Genomic DNA, 7,807 nt, shown 5'->3' on the forward strand with positions numbered 1-7,807 from the left:
TTAAAAAGGTAAACACAGTAAGGGTTTGTGAAAAAGAAGGGGCAACTTCCCCCTTCCCCATCCTGCCCTCCCCAGAGGTGGGTGTCCTGACCAGCACCCACCCCCCCACCACCCCCCGCCCTCGCATAGGTTTTCAAAATTATATGTAAGAGGTCAGGTTTGGGTTTCTTTTAGTGACTGGAATCATACTGTAAATATTCTTTAACATGCTTGTTGGAGATGCTTCCAGTCCAGCACGCTCATAACATACATCACATAGTAGCCCAGAGTCAGTGTTCACCATCCTGACAGCCATTTGGGTTGTTGCCTTCTGCTGTTATAGCAACACCCACTTTTGTGCAAAATTGGAGCACAGGGGCTGGAAGTCGAGTCCCTGTTGGTCTGAGGTGAAGGTGTGTTGAGCTGGTGTTGAACAGGCAGCGGGCAGTGCATGCTGAGCCCGGGGGGAAAGTGGCTGGGCTGTGGATTGAGACTCAAAAGTCTGGGTTCACAGTGAGTGACACCAGGGAAGTTGCGGGGTTTGCTTCTGGGCCAGAAAGGGCTGCGGCCCACGCAGGCCCAGATGTGCCCACCAGATGGCGCCAAAGTCAGACCGTTGAGGCCCTGGCCTCAGAGCCCCAGTTGCTGCCTGAGGTTCCCGCATGTGACCCCTTAGCTTCTACAGCGCAGGGCAAGATTCTCCTAAGCTGTGGCCTGCTTCCCCCATGCCCACTGCTTGGAGTTGAGCCCACACCGCGGGCATGTGCCCCAACTTGGAATCAAGCCGGTGACCTTTTGGTGCATGGGATGACAACCCACAGCCACACCAGCCTGGGCTCAACCCCCATCTTTACTGCACGACCCTCGTTCCAGCCGCCACCACTTCACCTGGACCACTGCCGCGGCCTCTTCACTGGCCCCTGCGTCTGCTCTTGCCTCCCCGCTCTCCAAGAGCAGCCAGGACATCTTCTCAAAATAGAAACCAGGTCCCAGATCGTGTCACTCCTCGGTTTAATGCTCTTCCCGCCATGACTCCCGCTGCACCTGGTATGGAATCTAAGCCCCGTGTCCCGCCCAAAGCCCTTCCTGACTTGTCCCCACTTTCTGTTCTATCCCCCCTCCCCCCGCTCGGCCCAGCTCTCGCTTCCAGTACACTGGCCAGCTTTCCTCAAATACACAGTAGGTTCCTATGGCAGGGCTCCTGCACTCGCTGTTCCCTCCGCGGAAGGCTCTGCCCTCACAGGTGCACGGGGCGGGGGACTTACCATTCAGCCTGCAGACAAAACATCTCCTCAGAGAAGCCTTTTTTCCCTTTTTTTGGCGGGGGCGTTAAATTTTTCTCACAGAGAGGGAGGGAGAGAAACATCCATTGGCTGCCTCCTGCACGCCCCCTACAGGGGATCGGGCCCACAACCCGGGCATGTGCCCTGACCGGGAATTGAACCGCAATCTACTGGATCCTAGGTCGATGCTCAACCGCTGAGCCACACTGGCCGGGCTGTTCAAAAAATTGTTAACTGAATGCTGTGGAGCCCCTGGTCCTAACTGCTTCCTAGCCCTGGTGGGCAGCCTGGTGACAGCCCTATTCCTAAGGACAGCACCTAGTGACAGGTGTCAGGTTGAGGGTGAGACGATCCTGTGTCGCCCTCGGCAAAGGATTGACCCCCGACACTGTGCCGTGCACATACAGCCAGTCTCCTGCACAGCCCGGGCGGTGGTCTGCACTCTCCCAGCTGGTCTGAACTAGGGCCGGCTTATCTCCAGCACCTCCCCTCCCCCCTCCCGGTGCCAAGTCCACTCCGCTTCCTGCTCTGGGGAAATGACACTGCTCTTAGGGAACCACCTGCTCCTCCACCTCCCAGGAGCCCTTGGGAGCTGGGGGAAGGGTGGTGGCCATCCAGAGGGTGGAGCAGTGAGCATGCCTTTGGTTAGTCCTTTGAGAACAGAGTGAAAGCTTAGAAAAAAGCCCATGTGTCCAAATCTTGCAAACAAGTTTCCAGGGGGTCCCTGTGTCACAACAGCCTGTCCATGGGTCCAAAGCCAACGCAGGAGCCTCCCTTTCCCGGATCCCCTAACCTGATAACACTGCTTACTACCTATTGGTTGCCAAAGGCGTTGACCTCATTAAACCTGCCAAGTTCCAGAGCCCTGAGGAGCCCTTTTCCTGGATTATAAAAGAGGAAGCCCATAAACCAGGGTGGGCATCTCCCCTGGCCCGGTGGGTGGAGAGGGCTGTGGCCAGAATCCTAGGAACAATGGCCTATAGGAGACCGGGAGGGGGGAGGGGGGAAGCCCAGAGGCACAGCAGGAAATCAGGAGGAGGGTGGACGCAAAGGGGAGCAGAAGATTTTGAGGAAGCAGTGAACAGGGTCAAATACTGCAAAGCAGCCCAAGGCACAAAGGTGTCCATGGCTTCAACCACAGAGACTGCTGATGACCGTTGGAGGGCGCAGAAGCCAGCTTTGTGTTAAGGCAGTGGAGGCACAGGAGCCTCGGGCCTCTTCCCGAGCACAGCAGCTTGCATGTGTGATGAAATGGAGACTGGAAAGTTAATGAAGACGGGGCTCAGGGAATGTGAGCTTTTTTGCTTTTAAGGTGAAACTTGAGCACCTGAAGGAAGAGGACCTGAATGATGCAGGGAGGGCTCCGGGGAAAAGGGGTGCAGTGGGATGGGTGGGATGCAGAGCGGAGGTTGGGGCCTCCTCACTTGCAGGTGGGAGGCGAGCTCACCGGCTGGAGTTGGGGTCAGGGGCACTGGGCCTGTAATGGCAGCTGTAAGGGAGTAAGGGTCACGCAAGGCCACAGAAGGAAGCCAAGCGGCCCTGGGGCCACAAGACCTGGACCAGGACCTTGGAGAGGGAGCAGCCCTCACCAGCCCAAGCGTCTAAACAGGTCCGAGGGTTTTGCTTTTCTCCTGCAAACCCTTTTATGGAGGCGGCAATCTAGTCCCTACTTTGTCAGTACTGTGACTCTGAGGGCTGGTTTTAACAACAAAACATGGATCACAGAAGAAAACTGTTCCATAAAAGCCAACAAAAAACTGGCAGATCAAAAGGGGGTCATAGGCCTGTATTTCCAGGTAGAAGAGTACATCCCACCGAAGCATACAGATCAAGGCCCCACAGCAATGACTGCAGGAAAGCAGGAAATTAGAAGTTTCTGGGTAGCTCTAAATCCAGTTGTGGTTCTGCTGCAAATTAGAACCACAATGAGATCCCCCTTCACAGCGTTATGATGGCCATAAAAAACCCAGAAGACAAAACAACAAGCGTTGGAGGGGGCTGTGGAGGCACAGGGCCTTCCTTCACCCCTGGTGAGAATGTAAAATGATGAGGCCACTGTGGAAAATAGTTTGGCGGTTCCTCAGGAAGTTAACCATAGAATTAGCATGTGACCCGGCAATTCTACTCCTAAGTTACACCCACAAGAAATGAAAACAGGTATTCCAGGAAGTACTTGGTCAAGAATATTCATAACAGCACTATCCACAACAGCCGAGATGGCAACCACCCACGTGTCCATCACGGATGAATCACAAACCGCGGCGCGCCCAGAGGACCAGCATTCAGCCCTGAGCGATGAAGGGCCGGTCCCGCTGTAGCCTGGATTACCCTGAAAACATCACGCCAGGCGGAAGGACAGCGCGTCACACTGTGAACCCTTCTGAGTGAACTATCCCGAAAAGGCAAATCCACAGGCAGATCAGTGGTTGCCAAGGGATGGGGAGAGGGGGAAATGAGGGGGGGGAGTGGGAAGTGGCTTTCTTAATGGGTTATGGGTGTTCTTCTGGGGTGCAAAAGTTTTAATAGAGGCGGTAGTTGTACGATACTGCGAATGCACTAAATGCCACTGAACTGTACTTTAAAATGGTTAATTGTATGTGATTTTCACCTAATACAAAGAAAAAAAATCCAATAACGTTCTTATGTATTGACTATAGAAAGATTACCCAAAAAAGTTTTAGAGTGAAAAAAGCTGTGGAGTATATTAGGCAGGGGAGAATTCATGAATTTGTATTTAATTTACTTGGATATACATAGTACTCACAAACATGCTAACACTGTTTTGCCTCTAGGGATCAAAGTTGGAGTCCATGGTGGCTGGGGACAGAATGGGACTTGTTTTTACATAAGCCTTTGTACCTTTTGAATTTTGAACCATGTAAATGTTAATATTCAAAACCTTAAAAATAAAATTCATATGGAAAAGCAAAGTACCAAACTAGCCACAACGATTTTGAAAAATCAGGGGGAGAAGGGAACTTCACTCACCCAGATATCAAGACTTAAATAACTAGTCTATGAATGGTAGTAGAACAAATTTGTAATCACTATACAAAAACAAAGTAATACTGAACTTCTACCTCATACCAAAAATAAATTTCATGCTGAGACTTAAATGCAAGGCACATTTTAAAATACAGAAGATATCTTTATATCCTCAGGGCTGAGGAAAACTTATTCAGGAAGAGATGGAAAACACAAAGCATGAAAATTTAATCCATTTAAATTAAAAGTAAAAACTTCTAAACAATAAAAGACATTATAAACAAAGTGAAAAGACAACCCGAAGTGTGACACCAGTTATTGGTGATGAACAAGACCAAAAACTGTAGTATCCAGATAAAGCGCTCTTACAAGTCACGAAAGAGCCCAACAGGATGGATCAAGAATACAAAACATGCCATTCATAGGAGGCCAGTAACATGAAAAGATGCTTGTCCTCACTGGTTATTAAGGAAACAGAAATTCAACCACAGATGAGGTTCTGTTTTATACCCACTGAATTGGTAAAATTACAGAATCTGTGAGTAAGGCTGTGGAACACAGGAACTCTTGTATATTGCTTTTGAGAGTTTAATTGGCACAATCATTGGAAGAGCAAGTCCGCATTATCTAGAATAGTTGCAGATCAACATAGCTTACGACAACTCTATTTCTTTGTATGAACACAAGAGAAATGCTTGCACATGAGCATAAACAGACAAGTACGTGAACTTTGTAACAGTGGGATCCTGAGAAAAACCCTAAACGTCCAACAGAAGAATGACCACATGGTACTATTCAAATGATGGAGCTAATCACGCTCATCACCAAAAACAATGTAGATCAGAAAACAGACTGTCAAATGCTATCATTTTATATAAAATTCAAAAGCATTCTGCAAAACCATATGATCTCCCTTTTCTGGCAACATATGTTGTTATAAACACCATATGGAATGATAAACATTAAGATCAAGATAATCATCTTTGGGAGGAAGAGAGAGGAATGGTAAGCAGGGAAAGGTACACAGGGCTCAAACTTTCATCAGTTTTATTACTTAGACAAGATCTGAAGCCGATGAGGCAAAATGGCAAATGTGATCAATGTGGGTGGTCGGTGCATGAATACTCATTTTATGCTCTGTACATTTCTGCATGCTAGAATTAGGTCACTGAAAATTAAAAAAGGGATCAGGAGAGTTCCCAAGTAACTCTTCTCTCTTAGTGGTAGTTTTATAAATTTAGTTTTCTTTTTACCTACATATGCTAATTTTTCTATAATAAATGGGTATGGCTTTTATAATGCGGGGGGGAAAAATCAATAAAAATTATATATTTTAAACCTCAGCTGATAAATGCAGGCTGCTAACTGTCCACTGTTTTGGCTGGGGACATGAGTGCCCAGCAAGAGACACTGCAGCTGGAGGGGGCCAGGCAACTAAGTACTTGTTAATGGAAACAGGGGTTTTCCCTTTAAAACTGGGCCACCCACATACCCTGGTTGAACCAGGAATGTGATCCTAGTGAGCTGGCTTATAACGATTATAAAACCAATACCATCACCTTAGGATGGCAGAGCAACAAAAATGAAGAAATCTAGGCTCTTGATCACTTCGTGAAATTGTGGGGTGATTGTGGGGCCCACCCACCCTGCACCCACCCTGCACCACTCATCTTTTTTGGTCTGTTCGTGTGCCCTGACCAGGAATCGAACCGCAATTTCCAGGATAATGGTTGATGCTCAACCACTGAGCCACACTAGCCGGGCTAAGAACAATCAGCCTTTTAAAAAAGCAACCTAAGCTCACACTAAAAATCAGCGGCGAAATCTCCGCCAATTAATCTATAAATGAACACAGTATTCCAAAGTAAATCCCAGTGAGATTTTTCATGAAATATGACAAGCTAATGATTAAATTCTTACGGAAGGTGCAAAATAGTCAAGAAAAAGCACCGAAAGAACAGGGGAGATTTGCTTGTATCAAAATATATTTTAGAACTATAGTAATTTAAAGTGTAAAATTAACAGATAAATGGAACAGAATTCAGAAGCAGGCTCATATATATGTGGAAATAAGCAAAAGCCATGAAGGAAAAAAACTAAATGAAACTGGTAAGTTTATAACCTTACTATCAAACACAGACACACACACACACACAAACGCCATAAACAAAATTAACAGACTAGCAATAAAGTGGGAGAAAATACTTATACAGTATACAAACTATGTTTTTAAATATTCATAAATCAATATAAAAAGAGTACCCAAATTGAAAAATGGGTAAAGGACACAAATAGGCAATTCATAGGAGAGGAAATACAAATGACCAATAAAAATAGATGCTTAATCTTACCACTTATCAGAGAAACACATGTTAAAATCTATTTTCATTTTTCACCCATCAGATTAACCAAAATTTAAGTTTTAAGTTTGATAATATTAAGTGTTGCCGGGGGGGGGGGGAGGGAGAGAAGTTGTGGGTTTTTTCCCCCTCATACACAACCAATGGGAGGGCAACTTAGTTCAGCCACTCTGGAGTACAATTAGGCAGGGTCTATTAAAATTAAAAATTCAAAGAACTTAGGATCGAGCAATTCCACTTCTTGGTATCTACTCTTGAAAAGCTCATGCAAATTTGCAGAAAGATACAAAAGGGTGTTCACTGGAACACCACTTACAATAAAAAAAAGTAACCTAAAATATTCAATAAAAAAAACAGCCAAAGAGCCACTCTACAGAACACACATCAGATTTAAAGAACACAGTAAACCCATACTTACTAACAAGAAAAATCCTAACACAGCCTGGAATTTTGAAAGTTGCAAAATGTAGACCTTATGAAACATGCTTACATTTCCATATCTTGACATGCACCCCACCCCGAACTGTATGTACCTACAACTGGAGATACTTAATCTTGGCAAAGCGTAAAAACTGTTGTACAGACATGCCATTAAAGAAAGGTTTTTAAAAATCAGCATTTGTAATTGAATTTGTATATGTTCTTTTCATAAACAGACCTGCAGTCACCATTCACTGGAGGGTTGAACCTAGCATCACACACAAGCTTTAGTTATAGCTACGAGATGAGTTAACTGCTCTGACCCCTAGGTTTGACGGCCAAATGCCAATGTTAATTCTAGAAAAGTCAGCCACTTAGTTTCCTGGTACTGAATTAAGTACCCTAATCACATCACAACTTACAAGTGGCATATCAACTAACAAAAATGGAGCTAACGCTTCCCTCTTTCATTACGAAACAAATTAAGCAAAATAAGCACCTGAAATGACAGTGTAATACATTCAAAATAAGAGTGTTAAAAAGGCAAATAAGCAACTTGGTCTTTAAAAACTTTCAATAAGAAAGTTGAAGAATCCTAGGCACATATATGAGAAAAGTCCAATACTGATCTCACTCACATTCTGAAAAGTTAGTAAACAGAAATGAAGATTTGCTCTACCCCAAGCAGACACACACGCTCACACTTTTAGGCTGCCGACAGAAGTGGTAAACTGAGAAAAAGTTGGGGACAGGCACAAAGATGGCTTTGGTTGTAGACTG

The sequence above is a fragment of the Miniopterus schreibersii genome (assembly GCF_964146895.1).
Source record: "Miniopterus schreibersii genome assembly, chromosome: 21".
Classification (NCBI taxonomy): domain Eukaryota; kingdom Metazoa; phylum Chordata; class Mammalia; order Chiroptera; family Miniopteridae; genus Miniopterus; species Miniopterus schreibersii.